We start from the raw sequence: 27,655 nt of genomic DNA on the forward strand, positions 1-27,655 counted from the left end.
GATTCAATCCAAAATCACCAGTACCAAAAAATAAGGGGAGGGTTGTGCAATAGAACAAAATATAGAACAAAACAAGAGAATAAACAGGCAAAGAAAAAATATTTTGTGTGGCTATACGGTGTGTGTTTAAAGCTAAGTGTTACTATGGAAGTGTATTGTTTTCTGTGCAGATATATAAGGCATACAAATGCATAATAACCCTATGTTACAATTGTCTGCAGCATCGATGTGGTGCACAGCCTTGGGAGAAGCAGACTATACCACTGCCTGGGGAGCAAGCAGCTGGCCTGTCTGGATTGTGCAACTACAACATTTATGCAACAAAATCACCTAAGGATGCATCTCAGAATGTGTCCCCATGATGAAAAGGTGCATGATTATAATTTGAACTTAAGGAACTCAAACTAAAAGAAAACAAAACAGAAAAAACCTCCTTAGCACATATGTAAACATTATCAATCACACAAAGTATACATGTTCTTAGAGGTAAAAGGTCAGATTTCACTAGACTATGTCCCAAATGTAATGTTACATGCCTGGCTTCTGTGTGGCTTTCTCCTCACATCTCTTCCAACCTCAATAGCCACTATGGACATCATCTGTGTCCAGGCCACCCTAGACCTGTACAGATATCCATCAGCCCACAGGTATTCAGAGAACGTGATCAAGCGGTAGGCAACGAGGCACTGATTCACAGTTTCTCCATAAAAAGAAGTGGGGGCTGGCCACACACGGCCATGCCAGCAGAGGTTTCACACAGTTTCTTGACACCCTGGATGTCCCAGAGCCCTATATGTCTACTGTTCTTCAGGGGCCTGCACTACTGGCCTCCTCACCACAAATAATCCCAGCTAAATGCAAGACATGTTCTCATTAGGTGCTTTGGAAGTGTTGTTAAATGCAAAGAAAATATTCATTTTTAAATTCAAGGGAGTTTTGAGGTCAAATAGACCTGGGTTTCAGCTCCTACTGTGTCCTAGTGACACGGACACTGGCCATGCTGGCTGGAATGATGCACTTCACTATTCTCATAGACGTAGCCAAGACAGCTTTCCCTACCCGTGGGGAGCCATGGGTGCAAGCTATCATTCCCATGTTGCCATCACCAAAATGCCATTCATGTGCATTCCTGCAGTCATGATACTGTTCCCATGTGTAACTGTACAGAACATTGTACCCATGTGCTACTTCCACTGCAACATCATTTCTGTGCATTATTGCATGACACTGTTCCTGTGTTATGGACACATGACACCATTCCTATGTTCCAACACCATGATTGCTGATGTTGGCATAGCAAGAGCCACAATGCAGACAGGGAGGTAGGAATAAGTATAGCTGTCCTTTATACATGGTTTCACTTTCTCAGGTTTTAGTTGCCTATAGTCTACTGTAGCTAGAAAATGCCAAGTGGAAAACTCCAGAAATTGTAAACTATTATTTGAGTGAGGTGATGAAATCTCCATGTGTCCAGGACATGAATCACTCCTTGCCAGAATCTTCCCAATATCCACAGGGCTCACCCATCAGTCACACAATTGCTACCTTGGTTATCAGGTCAAATCCCCAACTTTGATGAGCTTCTCAAGGGCCATACTAGATACAACCAGCACAGAATTGCAGACTTGTGGCTTCACAGCTGATTTCCAGAAGAAAAAAATGTTGAGAGCTCCCCAGACAAACCAGAACATTCTATATCAGTTTATATGAGGACACAAAGAGGCAAAATGGTAAAAGAAGATCAAAAAGAGCTTGGAGAAAGAATTGCTTTAATAAATGCAAAAGGAAACATTCATATTCTACACTACAGAGTTGCAATTACCTCTGCAGTACTCTACCAATATCAGCAATGAATATAATGCATCAATGCCAGAAACGACAATCATGTGTGTAATGACATGTGTGTGACTGACAGGACACACTGAGAAAGAAGGTGGTCCCATGAGGTCCTCTCACCTAGTAACAATAAAGCCATATGGGTTTCTATAAATGGACCCTAAGATGTCTGCACTACAAGGAAGGCACACTAGGACACTGCAGTGGGTAACTAATGCTCAATTTGTAACTCCCAGTGGAACTGACTAAGCTGGTGCTGGGTGTGGAGGGCCCACCTGAGGACTGTTGCCAATGGCATAAAAGCAGAACCGGATGGGAGGATGGTGTGCTGTTGATTCTCCTGGAGAAGCTTGTCACACCAGTTTCCCTGATATAAACTTGGCTGTCCTCATCAGCAGAGGAACTTGGGTCCTCTGTCACTGAGGATGGCTGCAGTCCTCTTTGGGGAGCCCTGGTCCTTACCTTGAAGATTGTTTCCTGGCTCCAGTGCAGATCTCTCAACCTGGTAGCATAGACCCTTCATCCCACTGACACAGACTTTCTAGCTTCTAACACTGGCCTTTGGACCTTTGCAGTGCAGATCCTTGGTAAAGACTAGCAGGAGACATTGTTGTGGGCCCATCCAGGCCTCCAGTTGGACTTATGAAGGACATTGCCATCGGCTCTAGGTCTTAAGCTGGATTCATGCAGGACATTGCTGTGGGATCTAGCACTTTAGCTGGATTCTTTGGGTCTCTAGTATATGAACAGATCTCTTGCACTCTTCTACATTTGAATTTTTGGGCGAATATTATAAAATAATACTCTAAATTATGTGTCCTGTATTGAATCTATTCCCTTGACTCATTTATTTATTTATTTATTTATTTATTTGGTACCTAGGATCAAACTCATGATCTTGCACTTGTCAAGCAGGCGCTTACACTGCTGAGCTAAATCCCTGGCCAACAGATTCATTCCTTAGGACTCATGCCCCAGTATAAAGGAGCTCATATCTGTAGCTCCACAGACATCAGGATGCAGAGAAACTACTGTTCATGCTGTGAGAGGCTGTAGCATGCCGAGTTCTGCAGAAGTAATGCCAAGTACATGGCAACCAAGGAAGCAGTGTATAAACATGAGGGACATGACTTCACACCTCACCACATGTGTCTCTGGGCATCATCACAATGACCACAAAGTATATCTGCGATGGCCTCCTCATGTTAGGAACTATGTTTACATGAGTCACCCAACCAAATGCTTTGGAGAGGAAACGGTGAGAGCAGATGTGTGTGGCTCCAAGATGTTCTCCCCTGCCCTGCTGCTGGAGAGCTAGAAACTCACGTATGCACACACACATGCACATGGCAGAAATGTGGTTCCCAAAAAAATCCAGGACCTTGGTGCCAACAGCTGGGGAAGACTGAAGCTACTGTGAGCAACAGAGGACAGGCAGAAAGGTGAAGACAGATATCCAGGGTGGGGTGTCTGGAACCATTGGCAGAGGTATAGTAAGAAGGACAATCTCCATCAGAGCTGGAGCTGCCCCACAGCATCCTTTCTGAGGATGACAGGGCAGTCACAGAGAAAGGACCTATATTCCAAATACTGAACCCCAGCCCACACACCAGGATTTCTTTATCTCTAGAAAAGAAGGACCCTAAACTTTCTGTAATTTTGCAAAATTAATATATCATATGATACACAATACATTTTATGTACATAAGTGACTAGAGTTGATAACACAGTATACATGTGCATTATTCAGCTTCTCATGGCTGGGACATAATAACACCAACAACTTAAAGAAAGAGAGGTTGATTTGACTTGTGGTTTGAGGGAATTCAGCCCATGGTAAACTGGCTCTAAGGCAAGAGCCTCATGGTGGAAGGATGTGATGAAGCAAACATGCTTCGTTCATAGCAGCTGGAAAGCAGGACAGCAGAATAGCACCAAAGAAGCAGAGGCAGGGACCAGATACAGGCCCCAAAGCCACCCCCCATGACCCAGCTGAACACACATGGAAGTGTACTTTCTTAACCCCTTGAGTAGACGTCAAGCCAAGCAAGTTGATAAGCTTAACCATTACAAGTCAATTGGTTTTTCAATTGTAGATTTGCCAAGGACCCCTAAACAGAATATGTGCAACTCAACTCCAAATACCATTAAGAAACATTATTTTAGGAATTCCAATATATCAGCAACAATATGCTGCACTTATTTACAATCTAAGTCATAGAAGAAACCATGAAATGTTCCAGTGACAGCACTCTTAATGGTCCACACCTGCCCACAGAACTAATACCTACTTAGGTAGCTGATGGTGCCAGGGAGCCTCTACCCATGAAGCTCTGCTGTGGCAATGCCCCAGGATCAGAACAAAGATGCTGTATTTCTCAGAACACCATGCATCTAAAGCCTTCTGCACATTTTTGTTTGTAGTATTAGGGACTGAACCTATGTTTTCCTCACTGAGCTACATCCCAGTACTTTTTCATTTTTTATTTTGAGACAGGGTCTCACTAAATTTCCAAATTGCCCAGGCTGGGCTTTACCTAGCGAATTCCTGCCTCAGCCTCCCAGACAGTTGGGATTACATGAGTGCTACACCATGCCTTGATTCTTAAATACTTTATATTGAGGCAAAATATATAAGACAATATTGGGAGCCTTGAAGCTGGAAATTGACCTAGGGCATGACTCAGACATGATGCTACCAAAAAACAAAGAGCTCCCAGGTCAGCCACTAAAAAATTGTTACAGCCCAGAAAAAACACCAAACTCCTAGACAACCCAAGCAATGGATTGCTAGGCAGAGGGACTGAACTTGACATTATTAAAAACTTCCCAGTATATAAGAACTTCCCAGGATATAAAAAAACATGTTGCACTGGTTGAGCAGTTCCTTTCCTCCCATTAGGAGAGTAAGTGCTGCACCTGACCCCAACTTTGTCTCTTCTTTATTTTTCTCATCCTCTCACAGTCCTTCACCCCAAGAACCTCAGAAGCTGCATGGGTCACAACAAGACAAGTGTTCAATTCTGTAGCTCTGAGGACTTTCACAAATGTGTTCTATCACCACTAGTCACATACTTCTTACAGTATTATCAGCACAGTGGCTAAGCACAAGTCACAATCAAAGCACCCAGCTTCCATTCAAGAGACATGGGTAAATGGGTAAATATAGGCTCATGGAAACAGCATCCAACACATTCCAAGACACAAATTTTAGGTCCTAGCTTTCCATTCTCCAGCTCCACATACCATCAGCCCCAGCCAGCCTCACAACCTCCTCTTGGTAGTGATATAACTGTGCCCACCTGAAGGAACTAGCATAGTGAGCAATCAAGATGTCATCATCCAGTGTGCATTATCTTCTCAAATAGAGAACAGGAGCTTCCAGCCACCCAGGCCATCAGATCACAGCTCAGGGTCCATGCATCCTCTCACAAAGCAGCTTTGCTCTTTTCTGCTGCTGCTGCTGCCGGCAACCTGCTCACTGCAATACACGTCCATGGCTGAAATAAACACAGCTGAAGACCAAGCTGTAGCTCACATACTGATCCTGTGACAAGTGTCCTCATCCATGCTGAGATATTTAACCTAGAGTATTTTAGCAAGAGACTTAGAAGCATTTTGTAACCCTATAACGTGATCAGATGTCCCCCATATAATGAGTATTAGGGTATTTATAATTGAATAGGTGCTGCTGAAGAGTAACTGCTTTACCTGGAAGCTCCCTATCAAAGAAGCCCTAGGAGACCAGAGTAATGGTAGGAGATGATGGAGAACATGGGAAAAATTCCTCACTCAAAAGCATTGATGAGTTAATGAGATATTTAGGTTTTCTAATCAATGACTACTAAAAGCATAGCTGCTGTTTTTCAGGGCCTATGATTTTCAGAGTTCACACTTCCCTTTTTAGCTCCACCCAGTACATGCAGAGCAGACATTATCAATACATAGCTGAGTGTGGGGAGCACAGGGCGGACACTGTCAACAGATGCTGAGTGTGGGAAGACTTTGCCACCTGACATCCACTCCCCTTTTTACCTTTAATGACAGAATCCCTAAGTGTTAATCTTACTGTGATGGTGGCACAAGATAAATAGTAAAACTTGCCATTTAAAACATTTTCATAGGCATTAACTGTATCCCCAATGTCATATAATCAAGGTTACCTATTTCCAAAATTGTCCAATATCCTGAATGTTAACTCTGCTCCTACTCCTGCCTCTTTCAGGCCCTGGAAAGCTCATTTATACTCTGTCTTTCTAACTTGTCTATTCTAGGTACCTCAGGTAACTGGAAACACTTACCATTTGTCCTTTTGAGCCTGGCTTATTCCACTTAGCATAGAGTCCTTGGGTCCATCCATGCAGCCTGTGTCATTCCCTGTCATGGTGCACGATATCACATGGGGGTGTATGCCCCATCTCTATATGCCACATTCTGTGGTTCCCTTCACCCACTGCTGGGCACCTTTTGGATACTGTAACTAAGGCTACTATGAATGTTGCCTTGCAAATATCTGTTTGAGTCACTATTAACAAATCCTTTAGCTGTATACTTTGGAAATAAAATTGCTGTCTCACCAGAAGTAGTGAAAATGTAAACTTTTTGGAGAAACTCCCAAATTGTCCCCACAGCAGCTGAACCTTTCATGTTGCCACCAGTAATTTTCTGCATCCTGGCCTGAACTTGCTACAGTCCTCTAATGTCAGTTTACAGTGTGAGCAGCCATGGGAGTGGCTTCTCACTGTAGCTTCGAGTTGTCCTTCCTTTATGACGGATGATGTTGACTCTCTTTTCAGATGTATGTTGGCCATCTGTGTACCACCTTTGAAGAAATATCTGTTCATGTGCTGGACCCATTTTTAACTGGGTTTTTGTCCTTTCATTGTTGTGTTGTAAGAGTGATCTACATATTCTTAGTGCTAAATCTTCATCGTATGTGATTACAAATGTTTTTTTCCCAAACATGAATTGCCTGATTCTCTTCAAGCACACATTTTCCCCTAATATAAAGTTGAGTTTATCTTCTTTTTCCCCTCTATTACCTGGGTTTTTGGTGTCATATTTAAGAAATCATTACCAATGTAAGATCATAAAGATTTGCTTGTGTTTTCTTCTAAGGATTTGATAGTTTAGCTTTTATAATTAGACCTCTGATCCTTACATTAATATTTGTGTGATATGAAGATGGGGTCAACTTTTTTGTATATCCACATACAGCTGTCCCCATTCCATTCATTTAAGAGACTATTCTTTCCCTGTCAAATGAATTGAAACACTTGTCAAAAAATAAATTTATGGCTATAATGGTCAATGCAGGTCACTACCCATAAGCACTGATGCTGGGCTCACAGAAGGAAGCAGAAATGCTCTCTCCACCTCAGTTTTTGGAGAGTTTGAGAAAGACCAGTTTAATTCTTTTTCAAGGGCTTAAGAGAGTTCACAATCAACACCATCCGGTCCTGGACGTCTTGCTGGGAGGTTTTTGATTGCTCACTCTGTCTCCATGTGCATCTGGTAATTTTTTCACTTTGTTGAGGTTATCCCGTTGTTGGTACACAGTTGTTTACAGTGTTTTTATAATGCTTTTACATTTCTATTGTCAGTACACAATGTTACCATTTTTGATTTTAGTAAATTAAGTTCTGTTTAGGCCATCTCACTAAATTTTGTTTATCTTTTGAAAAATCTGCTTTGGGTTGATTTACCAGCCTCTCTTTGTTGATCTCTAATCTTGATTTTGCTTCCTACTTATAACTTCGGGTTTAGTACGCAATTTCCTAAGTTTTTAAAGGTACAATTGTGTTCATCATTTTAGATCTTTCTTGTTGCCTCATGTAAGTGTGGCTGGGTCTCAGTTGTTCCTGGCACAGCTCTTACCTTGTCCTCTGGGATCTAGGATCTGTTCTTTTGCTCACTTATTCCTCTGTACTTTATTTCCCTTGTAAATTCTTCTTAGAGTTCCGTTTATTTAAGAGCGCATTGTTGACTGACGGGGAGAACATGGTGGACAGATAACAGCAACTACCGGAGGCTCTCTGAAACACTCGGCTCAGAAGCTAGGACTGGTGCGGACTAAGGAGACATAAGCAGGTAGAGATATGCTCTGCTGACTCAGGAATGAACTGGACTGAGAGAAACCAACTTGGAATGCAGTCCTGGTGCTAAAACAGGAACAGAAAAGCCTTGGTGTGGAGGCTGGACCCCATGCCATTGGAAGCCGCGAGTTGGGTTTCCTGCCGCGCGGTGGCTGGCTGCCTCTACAGCGGCTCGGCAAGGAGAGAGACGCACGGAAGCTCTGAGAACGACAATCTGCGAACGGAGTCGAAAACAGGACAGGCAGGGAGGTGTGCACTGACTTGTGGTGAGGTGAGTGAGAGAAACTGACACTCTAACACAGTTTGACTCCAGCGGAGGACTTTCTGGGCCCGAGCAGTCCTGTGGGAGCAGGGCGCGGTGGCGACTCCAGCCACACATCCCCCTCTCAGGCGGGATTGGTGAAAAGTGCCTGGCCTGCCTGACGCTGCCGGCGGACCCGGTAGGCTGTCCCAACCCAGATCCCAGAGCCTGACGGTGGCCGGGAGGGGCGACGCGTAGGCTGCCTGGTCCGTAACACCCTGGTGTGCTGCGGCGGGCAGGAACACCTAACTGGCGCAATTCGATCAGGCTGTGGCTCACTGGGAGAGAAGCTGGGCCTCTTATATAAGCTTGCATATATAAGGAACAGAGAATATGGGAAGAGGCAGCAACAAGAAAGGCTCCTCGGCCCCCAATTCTGAGAAACAGGCAATAGCGGACACCGCACCAATAGACATAAAGCGCCATATAGAGAGCCTCATAGACCAATTCAGGAATGAAGTTATCAACGACCTGAAGCTAGAAGTATGCAGAATAGTTAGAGAAATGCTAAGCACCACCCAAGAAAAAACAGATGGTGGAATGGAAGAACAGAAAAAGAGGGGAGAATTGTTTGATGAAGAAAACAGAGAAAGCATAGAGTACGTGAAGCAGGTTCAAAGGGACTATCAAGAAATTAAGAAGTCTATCCAAGACTGGCATAACAGCTTGAAAGAAACTAAGGACAGACTATCTGAACTGGAGGGCAGACTTGTAATATGGGAGAATGAAATGAAAAACTTCTTAAAAATAACAAAGAAACAAACAGCAATAATACAAAGACAAGAAGATGATAAGAGGAGCCATAACTTAAGGATTAAGAACATAAAAGAAGAAGTAGGGACACAGACAAGTGAACTACAAAAGCTACTCACAGAAATAATCCAGGAGAATTTTCCTAATTTAGCAAAAGGTAAAGATACTCAGATGTATGAGGCATACAGGACCCCAGCTACCTACAATCCAAACAGAGCAACACCCAGGCATATAATAATAAAAATTCCAGAAATTCAATACAAGAACAGAATATTAAAAGCTGCCAGAGACAAGAAACAGAACACTTACAAGGGAGCACCCATCAGAATTACAGAAGATTTCTCTGCACAAACCATCAAATCACGAAGAGCGTGGGGGGAAATAATTCAAGCTTTGAAAGATAATAATCTCCAGCCAAGATTGAGATATCCTGCACAACAGTCCCTGGAAATTGATGGAAAAACAAGGTGCTTCCAGGATAAAGAGGAACTGGGGGAATTTGCAACCACCAATTCAACTCTACAGAAAGTATTGCAGGATATTCTAAAAAAAGAAAAATACAAAGAACCCAGAAATAGTGGCGGGGAGGCCACAATGAATGGAGCAGAGAACAAAATGAAGAAGACAAACTGACAGCTACTGACAGAAAAAGAGCTCAACAGAAATGAGGCAGAGAAGACTGGATGATAGGAACAGCTATTTTGGAGAAAATGACATCTTAATAGGTAATACTGATTTAGTATCATCTTGTTTTGAAGTCTCATCTAGCTTTTGTCCTTCTGTCTCCAATGGTCTAAGTAGGTTGTATCTTATTGGATTTTATTATGTACGATAGTATAAGCAAAAATCTTTTAAAGACAAGGAGATTATACAGAAACCATTGTTCATTTTCTGTTAGTCGATTCTAAATACTCTGTAATGCTGTCATTCTCTTAAATGGTTTTACATTGTTTTGATATACTTAATGCTACACTATACGAAGTTGTACTCAAGGATTTCAAGGAAAGAGACAATATGGTAACTACTTTTCGGTTAGGATTATCTGGTGGTGAAACACTATTCTGCTTAAATGGTTATGTTTTGATCTGCGCTGTTTCATTGTTATGCCCTCTTTTATCTCAATCTCCACTCCATTATTTACTTTTTTATCTTTATCCTTTTAATTAAAGGAAAAAAATAACAGGATATATTATAGTAACCCACTTTGACCTTCCATTACCTCGATTTAAAGCCCTGTATTACTCTCACCATCTGGTTTTTAACTGATGTTCCCCTATTCTGTTTTGCTGGATAGTATCAGGTTCGAAAGTTTAGGCATCAGCTGTGAAGATAATGAGATTCATTATAACGCCCATTCTCGTTGACTTTTATCTACTTTTGAAGACCTACAATGTCTCCAATGTTTTGGTTTTGTTGGTTTTATTCTTTACTGTTTTGTTCAATTGTATTATAACTAACGATATAGGCAATTCTATTAGAGATAGCAGGAGGCATTATGGTACCCATTGTTGATCACCTTGTATTATGTTTTTACATTATCTATTATGTCCACCCTTTTGACTTGACTGATTCTGTTCTATTATGTCACATTTGGTTTTACTCTCTTCCAAAAAAGTAATAAGAACCGTGGGAGCAATGAAACCCAAAATGTGTAATAGTCATGGTACAAAAAAGAGGAAAAGAAAGTGCTCTAAACTATATAACTGCATGTACATTTAAGTGTATAAGATAGAAAATGATATCACAGAGTTTTATTGGATCATTGAACAGAACTGTTTGCAGTATCATTGATGGAATGTCCACTTTACAAGCTTTAACTTTGTGACTTGAACAATTATTTCTAAGATGACAATATGTAATCCATTAACTAGTGATTTCCTACTGTTCATTTTTCTGTAAATCTGTATAACTTGTACCCTTTCTCTGCTTTTTTTTCTTTTCTCCTTAAATAAAATTAATTTTAAAAAAGAACGCATTGTTTAATTTCCACACATTTGTGATTTTTCCAGTTTTCCTTCTGTTACTGGGTTTTACTTTCATTCTACTGTAATCAGAAAAGAGACTGCATGATTTAAATCTTTAACAATTTATTAAATTTTTGTTGGGTGACTGACCATCTTCCTAGAGAATACTTCATGTGTCCTTGAGAGGAAAATGTAGCTGTTTTTGTTGGGTGTATTGTACTATATCTGTTAGGTCTAACTGATTTCTACCATTACTCAAGAGTCCAAAACTAGAGCAGGACAAAATAGAAAATGAGGCCTGGGGGTATAGCTCAGTGGCACAGTGCATGCCTGGCAAGCAAAAGGTCCCAAGTTTGATTCCTAGTACCAAAAGAAAGGAAGGAAGGAAGGAAGGAAGGAAGGAAGGAAGGAAGGAAGGAAGGAAGAAAGAAAGAAAAAAAGAAAGAAAGAAAGAAAGAAAGAAAGAAAGAAAGAAAGAAAGCAAGCAAGCAAGCAAATTAGGAACTCTCAGCTGTTGCCTGCTCCTCCAGGAGACAGAATTAAAACAACTGGAAAGCAGCTAATTTTTGAGGTGTGTGACAGTGGGAAGGTGCTGAAGCTCTGCTGTGAAAAGAGCTTTAAAAAGAAAAAGAGAGAGGGGGCTTTGAAGAGCGGAAAAGAGGTCGAGAAAGAGTACACAGGTGCCAAGCATCCAGCTACACAGCAGAAGTAAGCAGAGAGAGGAAAGAAGCAAGAGGGAACAATGCAAAGCTCACAGCTTCCACAGAGCTCCCCACGGTACACAAGTGCAGTCTACACAGTGGCCTGGAGCCTGCTCAGCATGCTCCTCTTTTCCTAGCATACAATCCCAGAGCAGGACTGGGAGTGGTTTTGGGGAGTCTCTATTTCACCTTACTGCTTTGGGAGTCAAAAGTCACTATATTTCCCTGTCTCCAGAAACCAGCAAAGAAGTCATACACTGCCCCAGTAGGTGTTGGCCTTGAGAGCTAGTATGGCTATGGGAAAAGCTTCTGAAACAATGCCACTGGGAATTCTATGTGGTGGCAGGGGTCAGTTCCAGAGAAAAGGACCAGCTCTGAGAGCTGCAGGTGGAAGGGCTGTTTGTGTGTGATGAAATCACCTGGGATTACATGTAGAGCTATGTTTTGCAGTGTCAGAGGCAAAGGGTGGGTTGAGCAGGGTGGGACCCGGCCCTATCTCCCAGTATCTGCCCATGCAGAGGCTGCACCCTGCTGCATTCATCCAACCTGGAGCAGGCACTGCAGAAGGTACCTGAGATCCAAAAGTGCTGCAATGACTGGCATCAGCTCTGCCCTCAGAGCACACAGAGAAGATGAACCCAGAGCAAAACGATGAGTGGAACTTTTACTTTCTGCTGGGTCCAGCACTGAGAAGCAAGACAGCCAAGACACACAAGGCGAGCCACACAAAGGAGAGGAAAAGGGCACGAGCACACAGTCTACACTCTCTCCAAGGGTACATGGCCAAGAGGCCACAGAACGAGGACCTATCTGCCACAAGCTGAGCATGGCCTCTTTTACCTAGGGAGAACACAATCACCTAGGCTCGGACATAGCAAGGACTGAATCGAGACCCACTACATAAGAAGTTAAGGGAACTACATGAAGAAGTCCATCTGGAATTAAACTCAGCTCTGTAATACACACAAACCAGTTTCCCTGGGCTCTTTGCTGAGAGAAGGCTGCTCACCAAGAAGACTCTCACATAAACGTAGAAAAAAGTTCCATACCAATGGACCCACAGATCTAAACACAGAAATACAAAAAGCATGAAAAAGCAAAGCAAATGATTCCTCAAAAAGTCAACGCCTTTCTGGAATCTGACTCCAAAGATATCAAAGTGGATGAAATACCAGAAAAATAGTTCGAAAGGATTTTTAGATAGTGAATAAAGTCAAATAAACTACTTAAGTAGGAAGACAATGCAGAGTATGGAACAGAAATTCAACAGATGCTGGAGAAGAACAAAACAGAAATCTTGGAAATGAAAAGTTCAATAATTCAAATTTAACAACTATAATCCAGAGGATCATTAAGAAATATTTTGAAAAACTATATGTGAATAAATTGGAAAGTCTAAAAGAAATGAAAAATTTCTAGAGACAAATTTTTTAAAAACCTAAATAGATTTTAAAAACAAAGAGATTAAAATAATAAAAAACTTTTCAATAAAAAAATTCTAGAGCCAGATAGATTCACTGCTTAATTTTGCCAGACTTTTAAAGAAGAATAGAGTACTACTCTCTTCAAAATGCTCCACAAAGTAGAAAAGGAACTCTTTCAAACTCATTTAAAACATCAATATTTTTCTGCTACCAAAACTTAACAAGAACACAACAACAACAACAAAAACTATAGAATAATATCCTTGATGAACAAAGATACAAAAATCCTCAACAAAATACTTTTAAACTGCATTCAACATCACATTAAAAAGATCACACACCATAATCAAGTTGGATTCATTCCAGGGATGCAATGTTAGCTCAATATAATCAAACCAATAAGTGTACCATACTATTACAAACTGTGCCACTATAAGCATAAGTGTGCATATATCACTGTGGTGATATATAATGCTTTTAATTCTTTTGGGAAAATACCAAGAAGGTGAAGCAACTCAAATGCCCATCAGCCGATGAATAGATAAAAAAAAAAAACGTGGTTTTTATACAATGGAGCATTACTCTGCCATAAAGAAGGATAAGCTTAAGACATTTATTGCTAACTGAACTTTGAGACCATACTTTTAAGTGAAATAAATCAGACACACATATGTAAATACTGCATTGTCTCACTGGAGTGAGAAACTGAAGGTATGAATAAAAACCAAATTGTACAAGAGATATGGTAAAATGGGAAGAAATTGTTCAAAAGGAAAGAGGGACTAGGCGGTGGAAAGGAGGAAGGGAAGGAAAGGAAAATTAAAGTTGCAAAAAGAAGGATAGAGTAGAAACAAAGCTTTGCAAATAAGAGAGGAAGGGAGGGAAGGGGAATAGGAGGGAAAAAACACAAATCGAGCTATATTACAAAATCCCTATGATGAATTGTTACCATTGTATGTATATACCTAAATTATACCAATAAACTTAATCAGATAGAACAAACTTTTAAAAATGTGATACACTGCATAAACAAAATAAAAGATAAAAATCATATGATCATCTCAAGAAGTAGAAAAAGAGTTGTCAGTAAAATGCCACATCTCTTCACAATACTACCCTGAATGAATGAGTGACAGAAGACGAGACCTCAAAATCGCAGAGCCTGTACATGGCAGGCCTGTGCCAGCTGGGGAAAACTGAGAAGTGTTTCCCCTATAATCAGGAAATGGACAAGGATGTTCACTCTTATTCAACAAGTACCGCAAACTTCAGCCATAGCAATCAGACAAGAAAAACAAGCAGAAAGGATATGGATAGGAAAACAGAAAGTTACTTTATCCCTATTTGCAGATATGACTTTATACCTAGAAAACCTGGAAGAGGCCATTTATCTTAGAGCTGATAAATTCCTCAAAGTAGCAGGGCACAAAATCTACATACAAAATTTTCAGCTTATCCATAAACCAATAATGAACTCACTGAGAAAGAAATTAAGAAAACAATCTCACTCACAATAACCTCAAAAAAATTAATCAAATATTTAAGAATAAACCTAACCAAGGAGGTGAATGACCCATATGAGGAAAGACAGTGACGAGGACACTGTGGGACAGAAAGACCTCCCATGTTTAATGGTTTGAGAGAATCAGTACTGATAAAATGATTATACTACCAAAAGTGATCTACAAATCCAAAGTACTCCCCACAGGATACCAATGACACACTATACAGAACTAGAACAAAATCCAAAATTTCATACAGAAGCACAAAAGACCAAGAATAGCCAAAGCACTTCTGAGAAAAAAAGAGCAACACTAAAGATATTCATAATATCTGATTTCAAAATAGACCACGAAGACACTGTAACAAAAACTGTCCATGGTACTGGCATCAAGAGTCAGAGGATCCATGAACGAGGCAACCTGTCAACCGCCTGCAGAGAAGACAGTCTCTCTCACAAATGGTGCTGGAAAAGCTGCAGCTAAATGTAGAATACCCATAGGAACCAGTTCCATCACCCCTGGGCGTATACCTGAAGAAATCAAAATCAGCATGCTATAGAGGGACCTATATCCCCCATGCCTGCTGTGGCACTGTTCAAATAGCCAAGTTATAAAGTCAGCCTAGACATCCATCAGTGGATGTACGGTTAAAGAGAATGTGGGGTATATATAATGGAGTGCTACTTAGCCACGAAGAGTGACTGTCACCTGCAGAACATAGTCAGAACTAGAGAGCTTACTGTTAAAGGAAAAAGGACTCAGGTGAGTATCATGTTTTCTCCCATGTGGAATCTAGAGAAAGAGAAAAGATGGCATGAACGCAGAATTACTAGAGAAGAGGCAACGGTAGGCCAGGGTAAGAGAGGGCAGCAGAAAAAGTAGAGATGATCAAAGCTCATTTATGCATGAGTAGAGAGTCAAAGTTAAACACTGCTTCATATAATTAATGTGCTAATAACTAAAATTTAAAAGTAAAGTTTCCAACTACTGCTGTATCTCTTCCTTCAACTCTGTGCATTTTCACTTCAGTCACTTTGGGCTCTGTTACCGGGTACCCACATATTTGTAGCTATTACTCCCCAATGGACGGAACGTCTCAGAGACATATAGTGTCCTGCTCAAAGCACTAGAACAGGGGCTCCAAAGTCATACCACTGCCTGTTTTCATATGACCCACAAGCTGAAAATGGTATTTGCACCTGGAAGTGACTGAAAAATCAAAGTAACATTTTATGGCATGTGAAAATTACATGGGGATCAACTTTCACTATCAGAAAGATTTTACAGGGTTAAGGCACTGCTCATTCAATGCGCCATCCCAGGCTGCTGCACCCTGGGATGCCAGAGGCAACCACTGCCGCTGAGCCCCTAACCCAAAGTCCAGGACATCAATGGAACCCTCCCCAGATAAGTCCCCACACTCCTCTCATGCCTAGAACTCAGGTGGCCAGTAAGTTCTGGATGATAACACTTAGCAGAAATGTAGTGCATGAAACTACAACATGTGCTTAACAACAGAGATGGCGCCCATCTTTGCCACCTTTCCTATGAATGGCTAGAGAGCAGGTGAGATGGTAGGAGCCGCAGCATCCCTACATGTCCATGAGATGGAAGCTGCAGGCAGCAAGATGAAGGAGCCTGTGTCCATGGTGATTAGGGGACTTCACACAGAGCTGACTGTTCTAGTTCTAACCTTTGTTTATACTACAAAAAAGTTAACTTCTCTCAAGTCACTATTATTTCAGGACTTATTTGGGGATGTTGTATGGAACATAATTTAGACAGATACTTACTTGCCCCTAAAAGTTGGTGCACATTGATATCATTTAAGCCAGCTAAATCAAATGTTATGTATTTGGCAAATAATTATTTTGTTTCTTTTTTCTAACCCAAAGACTGATATACACTACCTCTACCACTCCTGGCAGAATAACTTAGCAAAGAATTTCTGTAGCTTTTTCTATTTAAGATACAGCAGGCTAAAGGACATTCTCCACAAACCACACACATACGAAGGTAAGTGAGGTTTTCCCATGTATAGCCTTTAAAATGTATAGGTTATCAAATCAGATCAGCCCTAAAAAGCCTTTGAAAATTTTATAGCTCATGTCACCTTTTTATTTTTACAACAAAATACTTTAAATAAAGTCATACACAAAACCTTACAACGATGAAGACAAAAGCAGAGAAACACAGGCTGGCTCCAATAAGAGGCTGCCACGTGAAAACGCACCCAAATGTCCAGCTCCAGCCTGCAACACTCGGGTTTTGAAAGTTCTCTAAGTGCTATTCACACTTTCTGTAAAGCTCTCATCCCAAGTGACTGTCAGATCATCTCAGTGACAGCCAAGAGCTTTCTTCAACCAATTCTGGTCAATCAGAACCACTTTTTCTACCTGAACTTTCACTTTACTTTGAGGAGTAAAATATCTAGATTTCTAGGTGAAGTTTTGTATGGTTCTTTTAAGTTCTGCAGTACCTGGGTCAGCTGTGGAATCCCTGTCCAGATCAGCAGGAGGCCTGGATGTTCCAAGCAGATGACAGCACACAGCCCCATCCACCAAGGCCACAGGCCCTCCTGCGGGACTCACATGCAGGTTACCAAGGTATATAATTAGAAAACCAACTAAGCACAAAACTCACAGCAGTGGTCGTGGATCCACATCTGGAGGGAGGAGTCATGACTTGGTGGCACACTCAGACTGCAGCCTTAAGGTGGCTGTAGATTAGGGAGCCGTGAGGCATAAACATCCTATTGGAACAAACCAGGCTTTGCTCAAGCTTCCAATGAGCAGCTGGAAGTGCAGTCAGGCAGCAAAACTCCCAGCTGTCCACGCATCCCGGCTTTACTCCAGGAAGCTCTTCTAATACTGTTTAAATAAGAACATCATCAGCTAAAGGTTAAGACTACAGTTAAAAAGATCTTCTATTTCACAGTTCTCTAGACTACTGCCATTCTTTTTCATTCAAACAACACACTTGTGACCTAGGCCTCTTGCTCAACAAACAGCTCCCCATACCTATGTGCAATGGATCCATCCCAAATGTGCCCCCTTCTCAACCAGCTCCCCCACATCTTTCCTCACTACCAACCTGCCACCATCTGTCCCTCTGCCCAAACCACCTTTAAAACATTAATTATTACAGTATTTCCATAACTATAAACTGCAACTCTATACTGCTTACTCTTCAAAAGTTCTTTCAGGAAATTCTATTAGGAATGGACTTGGGAAAAGGAATTCTGTAACAAAATCACACCTACGATGCTTGTTGTGAGCAATACAGAAGAGATCAAAGGGCTATCCAAACAGAGAACGCACACTTGGTTCCACCTATGAATTGTAGTTTATTTTTACATTTGTCATCAACAAAACACTCAAAGGGTTCACACGAGGTCCATTACCTTAGCATAGCAAGCCCACTGCACTGCATAGGGCTGCATCACTGGACAGAGGTCACAGGGTAAGCTGAAGAAACATTGTCAATGATTAGAAGATTGCTTGAAACACATGACCCATCAGTGATCCATGATAAGAATGGGTGCCTCTCAGGCAGAACAGTAATCTGACAGTAACATACTTGTTCACCTAGGCTGCACTGCTACACAGGGTAGTTCCACCTACCCAGGCTAGTGCAATTCCTGAGCAAAGAGAGTCCACATTTGGCATGCCAGTGCTGTCCTTGTCTACCTGGGCAGCACAGTTCAGTGGCTAGTGCCACTAATGGTAAGCAACACTACTGCAAGACAGAGTCCACACAACTGAACTGTTCCCTGGGTAGTGTTGCTACAAAGGCTACCAGCACTGATGGACAATGGCTCCCCCAGCCAATCAGAGACAGTCTATAGATGTTTTTTGCCTACCTGGGCAGCACTGCTACAAAGGCCAGCACCATTCCAAGACAGGCAGAGTCCTTGCCAGTTAGCAATGGCCTCAAGACAGACACTGAGGTTTGAAAAGCTTGGAATTTGGACCCTTTTTTTAGTGCATTGGTTCTGGTATGTGCTGTAATCAGCAGTGTCATATATGGAGCGGGTCAGTGTCAGAACCTCTGAAATTATCAGGTTTGAGCATTCCCTGTCACCTGGCAGCAATATATGCTTATTATGTATAACAATGGTGCAGGGTGATGTTTTAAGATGGAGGTACTTATGTCAAGTTTTAAAATAAACAAAATTGCAGCCACATACCATCAGGTCTCATATGAAACTGCCACTTATCTTTCCCTTTTCCCAGTGTTCTTGCCTTTAACCAGGAAACTCCCTGTAGCCCCACTAAGTCTGGTCATGGGCCCTGGGCTCTCTATCCTGCATTACAAAGCATACCTGGAGAGCATAGCTCTGCCCTTTACTAAAATGCCACTGATTCCTTTTTAAAAAGCTTTGTCAGTAGTGTGCCAGTGGAAGCATAGACCCAGCTCAGGCTTCTGTCCTGAGGTGCCACCTCTAGTCATGCTGCTACCTCCACATTCCTTGCAGGGGGAAACATTTTCAGTGTCCCTCATCCCTATTTCCCACACTCCTGAAGCATCCAGGCTTCTGGATTCCTGATTCTCTATAAACTATTGATCTTGATGATGTTTTTCCTCAAACCCTACTACTTGAAAGTGTTTTGAATAACTAGCAAAGCATTGAAGATGACTTATTCCAAGTATACTGTAATCATTGGCATTTTAACACCATCGCTTCATTTGCTTACTGCATCCAGCAGACTTTAATAACCACCCCCCTGCATGGCCCTGTTACCAGGCTGCCCACAGGGTCAAGTGGACTGTGCACCATGACACAGATGGAGGTCTCTAGGAGTTGGCCAAGCCGAAACTCTACATGCTGCATTTCAAAATACATGAACCATTCAGAAATTTACAGTCACTTTTACTCTCTTTCAACTCTTAATTCTACTATACTTACTCTAAAGAATTTTGTCCCAAAATAGAACATTAAATGCTTGAAAGTATTTTCTGATAATTGGTTTTTACTTATCTGCCACAAAGATATGCATGTGAACCAAAATTTACATTTTAAAACATTTTCTGACCATGAGGCTTCTAATGTTTTACACAGATAGCCCATGTCTGTATTAATAATTTAAATACAGGAAGTAAATTTCATGACTTACTGAGAAAGAGGCTTTGCTTTGTGTATCCCTGGCTGAACATCGCTTCCACTGGATTGAACTGAGCTCAGCACTCCTGTCTGTGCTGTATTTCATTTTTCTAAATATAAACCTGAGAAACTTTGAAAGCCTATGGACAGGAAGGAATTTTGTCACAATACTATTTAAAGTTTTAGGAGAAACTTCATAGTATCTACTTGTATTACATTCTGTTAATGATCTACCTAACAATGGCTTGATGAGTTTCTTCTTTGCTTTGGTTAAAAACAATAAAATAAAATAAAATAAAATAAAATAAAATAAAATAAAAAAAAAAAGAACTCCCGAATCACAATCCCAGTAGAGGCCACAGGTCAAGGCTTGAACCCCACCTGGCTTGAGAGAGGATGAACCTCTATACTCCAGCCTCCACTGGCCTGCAAGGTTGCAAACCCAATCCTGGGGCCACCTCCACTCCAATTCAGCCCAACCTCAAGTCTCCCCCCGCCCACCTTCTCACAGCTGCCCTGGGCAGCGCAGTCAGGACAGAACAGAGGAGTATGAAATTTTGGATGCTAGCTTTAGACAGCTCCTCAGAGCTGGGAAAGAGGACCTATGGTGCTTGGGGCTTCTGCCAACCCATCTTCTGCAAGGTGGTTCCAGAGATTTCTGATTCAGAGCAGGAACCCTCTTCAAAGAGCTTGCAAATATGCCTGCTTTCAACCTTCAGAGCAAATGCTCACAAAGGGGGCAAACACACCGATGGCTTTGCTCACGCAGGTCAAAATCATTATCCATTTAGTTTTTTCAGTATTTCCAGGTCCTCTTTTGAAATATTAAAATCCATACTTTTTTAATGCCAGGTAGAGAAAGACTATAATCTTGCAAATGCTTGATCATTATCATCTGAATAATATTAGAAAATTATGTATCATTTCCAACCCAAAGTCACAAACAATGGAACTGTGCTTTGCTTCTGATTCAAGGAGGCTGTGCCATGTGCACTTACTTTCTTCTTTCTGAGCCCCCATCAAGTGGTAATAAAAGAGTATGAAAAGAAGAAAACCCACAGAAGTGAAAGGACCTGGTGGGAGCCAGTATGTTCAACCACTTCACAGGGAATGGAACTTGAATGGGCAGGAAGTAACTGATGGACCAAGAAGATCACAGAGAAAAGCAAGGCAAAAGGACCCCATGACAAGAATGCCCCAGAATGCTGAGCTGGTCAGTCTAGGCAGAGGTATGACACAGGCAACATGTGAGACCACAGTCACAGAATCAGTGCACAAGGTCAGACAGTACTACAAAGGGAAGTGCTTGCTACGTGGCAGCCAGCATCGAAGCAGCCCACCACAAGACACCTACAGGCCCAGGACCCCAACCTTCCAGAGCATGGAAATAGCCTTCCTTCAAAAAGAAAACTGAGCTGCTCTGAGTGAATACCTGGATTGGAGGTTGAGAAGTTCTCCATCTACACAACCAGCTCTCTGCCCATTCCACAGGACAACACAGAGCTGAAGCCAAAATGAATAGCACAGGCTGCCCAGGAGAAAAAAGACTACAGGGAATAAAAGTGTTTGGGAAAAAGGAAACAAATGTACAAACAACAAATTCACCTACACAGTGATACATGAAAAAATACTGTCATTTAAAAAACATACTGCTAGGAAAAATGAAACAGAAAACCAAAAGGATATTAGAAATTAACAGTAAACTCGTTCAGATTAAATTTTCCACAAAATATAAGAGACTGAAAATATATTGTAGAAAAGAGAGAGAACTAAGAATCAATGTAGTAGAAATTCTTCCATCCAAACAACAGCTCAAGAAAGAAGAGACAGATAAGAGAAAAAAATGGAAGGAGATAATAAAAAAAACCATCATGAGAGTTGACCAAAGCAGAAGGCTATGCATGCAGGGAACTGGCCACTCTGTTACATGTCTGAGGGACAGGTTTATATGCCAGGTACAAGCTTGCAGGTGCTCAGAATATAAGATAAGGAGAAGCAGCTGCATGTGTCCAGAGAGCAGAACTCAGGTCCAACAAAGAAACAGTAATAGACTCTCCAAATGACACTGAAGTAATACAAAGAGAGACACCTCCAATATTCTTAGGCCATGTTATTTTGATCTCAGAACTCAATATCCAGCCAAACTTTCTAACACCAGGGAACAGACAAGATCATAAATTTGACCTTCCAGTCTAGTATTTGTGGATTACTGCAAAAAACATTAATAGTGAGATTGAAAATCAAGACAGAAAAAGTCACAAGAGAGAAACAAGAGGTCTGACCAGACAATAAATCAAACCCTTAAGAGGGTGTGCTTTGCAGTTCGGGCTTCACCAACAGTGCTGAAACTCAGAGCTAGGGCTCAGAGAAGGAACTGGAAGAGTTTCCTTTCTCAGTCCGAGAAAGAAAAGCCAAGGCAGTCACACCTGAGAAGGCTACATTCTCCCTGGAGGTTTTTAACATTTTAACAGGCAATAAAGAAATACCAGAAAAGGAAATGCATTAAAACTCTAAGAACACAAAACTGTTTCGGAAAGAAAACCATCAATGCACCCCAGTCAGCTCTGCCATGAATAATACCAGCATAATGTGAACACACATACTTCCTCCAGTTTTTAGCCCATAGCAAAAGAAACAAAATTAACCATGATTATCAAGCAGCATTTAAATGGTATCGCCTTGCCAAATGCTGGGTGGCAGGAGTGAAATGAGAAGCTGAGTAAGCTCAACAGTGCTAAAAGCTCTGTATTCCAAAGTGGGCTGCCAGGTGACACTGCCTAGAGTGACAGAACAGAAGTAAAGGCGGAGTTCGTATTTACAGCTAATGAGGTGGCAAGGAAAAAACTAAAAGCAGTTGTTCAATTACAGTGAAAGAAGGGAAGATGTGACACTCAGTGAGTGATGTCTGAGTAGCCTGCTCTGGAGACCCAAGGCTCCTCACAAGAGCCCTCCCTCAGAAAGCCACCAGCCACCAGAGTGAGCCTGCAGTCAGGTCACATCTCCCTGCCCAGCCACAGCACACACAGCACTAGCAAGAACTTCACTCAGACCACAGGTCTGGGAGATGAGGGGATGCCACATAGGACCAAACGTGAACCAAAGCACATCTGAGAGGGAGATTTGTGGGAATTCTACCTTGTGCTCAGTTTTGCTATGAATCAAAAACTGCTCTAAAAAATAAAGTCTTTATTTTAAAGAGTGGCCTCTATCCTTCTTGGGATGCGAGAGGCAGAGCAGGACACAACTGCTTTGTACTGTGTTCATTCTATACTTCTGGATTTTTAAACTATGTGAAAATAGTTAAAACCACAAAATGATATACATTAAAATTAAAACATTTTTAATTTTTTGTATACAACAAACTTGAAAAGCAACAGGAAACAAATAAAAGCTAAGTTTCATCTTCCAGCTAGAAAAGAAAGACCTTTATTATTGTTCCAGACTTTATGCAGAAACACAGAAGCAGCTTTAGTGAGATTTCTGGAAGAAGCAAGAGAGCCTTTAACACAAGGGACCAAGTAGCAGACAGCAGCAGGCTATGCTGAACCAGGTGGAAGCCTCACGCAGTCATCATCCCAGGGCTTCAGAGCCCCATTTGTGACCCAGACTGGTAACAAGGAGATTCTGACAATGCTGGGGAATGGGGAGCCACCATCCATGCAATCTGTACAAGGCCCATGGACTCACTCGGGAAGTGTGTGACCAATGAAACCCAAAGCAGTACAGAAAAGGAGAATCAGATGTTTAAAACTGAGAATAATGATAGACATAACCTCACCAGGAAAAGAAGTAAAGCCTACAAAGGAGGCCAGCTGCACACGATCACACGGCTTAGGAGTACAGGCCACTTTAGAAGGGAATGGAACAGGGTAAGTCAGCCCTGTGCAAGCCAGGCAATGGGCATGCATTAGTAATATAGCCTCTCGCTTCAACTAGAAACACTGTCAGCTGTCAGCGCTTGGAAGGTGTCCAGAGATGTGACTGTCAACGTGAAGGAACACGTGGCAGGAGGGACCAGTAAATCCTGAGATCAGACCTGGCTGGAAAGGCGCCCATAAAGAGCAAAACACTAAAACAAGACGGTGAGCTGAGACAGCAGAGAGAAGCAATGCTGCCCTGAATGGCTCCCTGCTCCCTGCTGTAACACCTGGATTGGGATGTTTTAACAGGTCACAATCAAAATATGGATACACTAAGAATATAAAATTGCATTTGGAGACGGTTGTGGTGATACTAACCTGAAACCCTAGTATTCTGGGAGACTATGGCAGGAGGATCACGAGTTCAAGCCCAGCCTAAGCAACTTAGTAACTTAGCAAGACCTGGTCTCAAAGTAAAAAATCAAAAAAAGACTGGGGAAGCGGCTCAGTATGTAGGTGGAGGCCCTGTGTTCAATTCTCACAAAAGAAAAATATTATCTTTAGGTTATATGCATAAGTTATACATAAAATAAATCAACTTTGTGTTAAGATACAGATCCCACTCCCAAGATAGCTCATTATATCTATGAAAATATCCACAAATCTGAAAAAAAATCTGAAATCTGAAATCTGAACCACCACCACCACCCACCCCCCGTCCCAAGCATTTTAGATAAAGAGGCATAGTCTGCCGTAGGTAACACCTTAGACATGTCAGATGAAAACTGCTGATTTCTAGTAACAGAAATGTTCAAGGATCAACAAAACAGGAGAATCTGTCTCTTACAGAGGTTGCTAGATTTAGACAAAACAACTGGAAAGTGCAGGGCAAGGTCCAGCCTGGGCAAGTCAGTGCCTCTGTGAGAGGGATTCACCAAGAGCCAGAGTAGGAGCTGCATCTCCAGAGGGCAGTCCTGGGGCGACGTGCCCTCAAGTGGGAGCTGAGCTGTTCATATTTGATCCTAATGTGAGGAAGGGTTTGGAAGGGTCACTCCAGGACGTGGTTGTCAGGTCACAGCCCTTCGTCATTTTCATCTCAAGTCAAGCACAGTCAGGTGTTGTTTGAAGACCGACTTAATGTTTTGATCAGGGTCTGGTGCCCTTGGCATTGTTAGAGACAGTTCTTTCAGGTAAAATTAACAAATATATCAGGGTTGACTAACATCAGTGGTGAAGAGATCAGAATAATATATATACACACATAATATACAGATAGATGTGTTTATACTTGAAAGGGCTTGTGACATTTACTGTGATAGAGAAGGAAAGGGCTTTATTCAGGCCACAACAGCAGTCAGTTCATCTGGTGTTGGCTATGAAGTCCTTGTTCATAGCCTACAAGCAGAAAAGCTCATATTCTCCTCAGACTTTCCACTCAGTGGCAAAATAACTATGATGCCCCCAAAAAACATCATTAAAACGTGCTTTTCCAGAAATAAGAGATTTGCAACACAATATTACAAATACAACTTCTTCTAGCTTCCCAAGACAAGCTTCCATGTCTGCAAATGAAACCTTGAAGAGGCCTCAGAGCAGGGTGGCGCTCCTGTCCACCTTGGCCCCCCAGCCAGTCAGTCTCTCCAGGCTTCTGTACTCTCCATCTTACGGTGTCTGTAACAACTGGGTGTAGGCACCCAGTGATCATCAGATAAAGTAACTGGGCCTGGAGGCACTGAGGTGCACTCAAGTCCTCACCCATGCTGCACCCCCATGAGCTAACTGTGACAGCAGAGGAGGAGAAGAAGCTCCAAGCCTGGCCCTGCTCCAGTGCCTCTCATACACAAATGCAGCTCTCGGGCTGTGGCTGCTCGGCAACACTGAGGTAGAACACAGGGACTGGGTACAGCATTTGAGGAACTTCAATACCACCCAAGCTCTGCCTAAATGAAACCAAAATAGGAAAATGAAAGACATATGACCTTTAAATCAGCACCATCTGAGCTCAAATGCGGAACTGTGTGACTCCAAACTCCATCTCCACCCTAAGCTGCAATGATTCAGCAATGCTTTTCCAGCTGTCCACAGGCAGGATGGGTCCAAAGGAAGCAAGGCACCACTCCTGGGAATGTGCAGAGAATCCTACCAGCCAGGCCGGTGGGTGTGGCTCAGTCCCTAACACACAGAGAAGCAATCCTCTTGCCACTGCACTGTCACCACAATAAGGAAACCAGCCCCTGAACATATTTCATGTGGTGGGCTTCTCAGTACGTTCTCATAAATCCAGTTAATCATTATAGATGTCAGCTTTGCTGGATTAAGATGTTTTATATATAACCTGTTACAAGTTGAATAGCTAATGGCTAACAGGGAACAAAAAGTAAAGGAATGGTTACAGGTCAGGGAAAAATTTACAGGAGTAAGTTCAAGATAAGGAGGGACACTGAGACAGAGAAGGAACATGATCACTAAAAAAAATACCACAAGACACAGTTGACAATGAACATTCCAGGTGACTGACACAGCCCACCCAAAGGCTGAGGGAAAGGAAATGGTAAAACAGTTCCATGGAATTACACAGAACAGTTGAGTAGTTCTTTGTACCAAATATCCCATAAAGGCTCATAAATGAACCCAGGAAAGAGGTCGTTTTACAGAAAGCCTTGAGAGCCAGAAAGGAGAAATCTGGATGTGGCAAAGGCAACAGAAAACAGTGTGCAGAGAAGTGGCAGATAAAAATGGATTTAGGAAGATTATCCCAGCAGCTGTGTGTAGGATGACTTCAAGCCGAGAGAGACTGGAGGCGGGAGATCTGCTAAAAGAATGTTCTCCTAATTCAAGCACAATGTGGGGAGTGTGGTCGGGCCAGAGCCAGAGGAGGTGAGAGGAGCAAGGAATACTGAGGCCCGGCTTCAGGCTCCCCACCCTTAATATGCGAGGCCTGATCACATCGTTCGGCTCAGGCACATTTTGACTCACTGGACTCCTGTTTTGAGACTGCAGGTCAGATCTGCAGGTGAACAAGAAGTCAGCACTAAATCACCCTTCATACCTAAAAATCAAGGCAAACTAAAGTCTCTGAACTTTCATGACATCTAAACGCTTTCCAAATATGTAACAGTGCACTCACAGAAATTAAAAACAGATGAGAGGTCATTCTCAGGCTCCAGACCAATGGGTCCCACACAACAGCTGAGTAGCAGCACCCCCTTTCTCCTCTCAGGCATTGGCCAGGACCCTGGGAGTGACCCTGACCTGAAGCATACCTCCTGGCCACATCTAATCCCTTCTCTAAACAACAGGAGAACTCCTCCCCCACTGCTCACTCACCTCCCAGCAATTCCTACCAGAAACTCCGCATTCTATGGACTCTAGGTGGCCACCACCCCTCATCTTCTGCACACCCCACCATGGTGTCCAGCCATGCCACTGATGGGTTCTCATGGCTATAAGCACAGAAAACTAAACGGAGGGCCCTCCCAAGTCTACTTCCTGCCTACCTTGACATCCAAATACTGCCTAAAGTATGAGAAAAAACCCCTAACATCCCAGGCTCTGCACACATTCAATTTCATTGCACATTCACCATGAGGTGGATGATGCCACTCTCCTAGGCAAGCCATTTTACTATACTGATTTACAGATTCAGAATCATGACATTCCAGCAAGCTGACAGCAGCCAGGTATTGTAACCAGGGCTCCAGAGTGATGCCACCATCTCCTCCCAACACATCAGTCATCTCAGGGTTCCTCAGCCTCCCTAAGACTAGACATGTTGAAACTGCATTCATAGTCTTCTCTCTTTCGTTAGGCCTGGACAACACTGACCCCCTCTTGCCCCCACTCCTGCTTATGGGTCAGATCCCACCATCAACATGCCTCTCCCCAGGCTTGAAATTACTGCCACAATCCACAATGTAACTGTCAGTTACATCCTCCAATGTAACTGACACTCATCATCAGGACTAAATTGTGATAATCATAAAGCAGATTCAGCAATTTGCTTGTACGTTTATTGTCAGTCTCCCTCTATAGACTCTCAATGCAGCAAACAATGTCTTTCCTATTTAGTAAAATAAACCCAAGGCCAAGTGAAACTTTTGGCATGTTGGGAAGTC

The 27,655-nt window shown here is 42.2% G+C and overlaps 1 protein-coding gene across 9 annotated transcripts in view; it reads right to left on the bottom strand.

Annotated features, from left to right (window-relative positions):
• Positions 1 to 27,655, bottom strand: part of Dlgap2 (DLG associated protein 2) — a 531,604-nt gene that overhangs the window by 487,319 nt on the left and 16,630 nt on the right. For 3 of the 9 annotated variants that reach the window (XM_063235010.1, XM_063235017.1, XM_063235011.1), the window contains exon 1: positions 17,220 to 17,365. The exons of the other annotated variants lie outside the window; for them this stretch is intronic. The gene's annotated coding sequence lies outside the window, so the exon portion shown is untranslated. Of the gene's footprint in view, positions 1 to 17,219; positions 17,366 to 27,655 lie in introns of those variants that run through there. 9 annotated transcript variants of the gene reach the window in all.

Source organism: Cavia porcellus, unplaced genomic scaffold, assembly GCF_034190915.1.
Source record: "Cavia porcellus strain 051 isolate PalLab524CR breed Dunkin Hartley unplaced genomic scaffold, mCavPor4.1 scaffold_24, whole genome shotgun sequence".
Classification (NCBI taxonomy): Eukaryota; Metazoa; Chordata; class Mammalia; order Rodentia; family Caviidae; genus Cavia; species Cavia porcellus.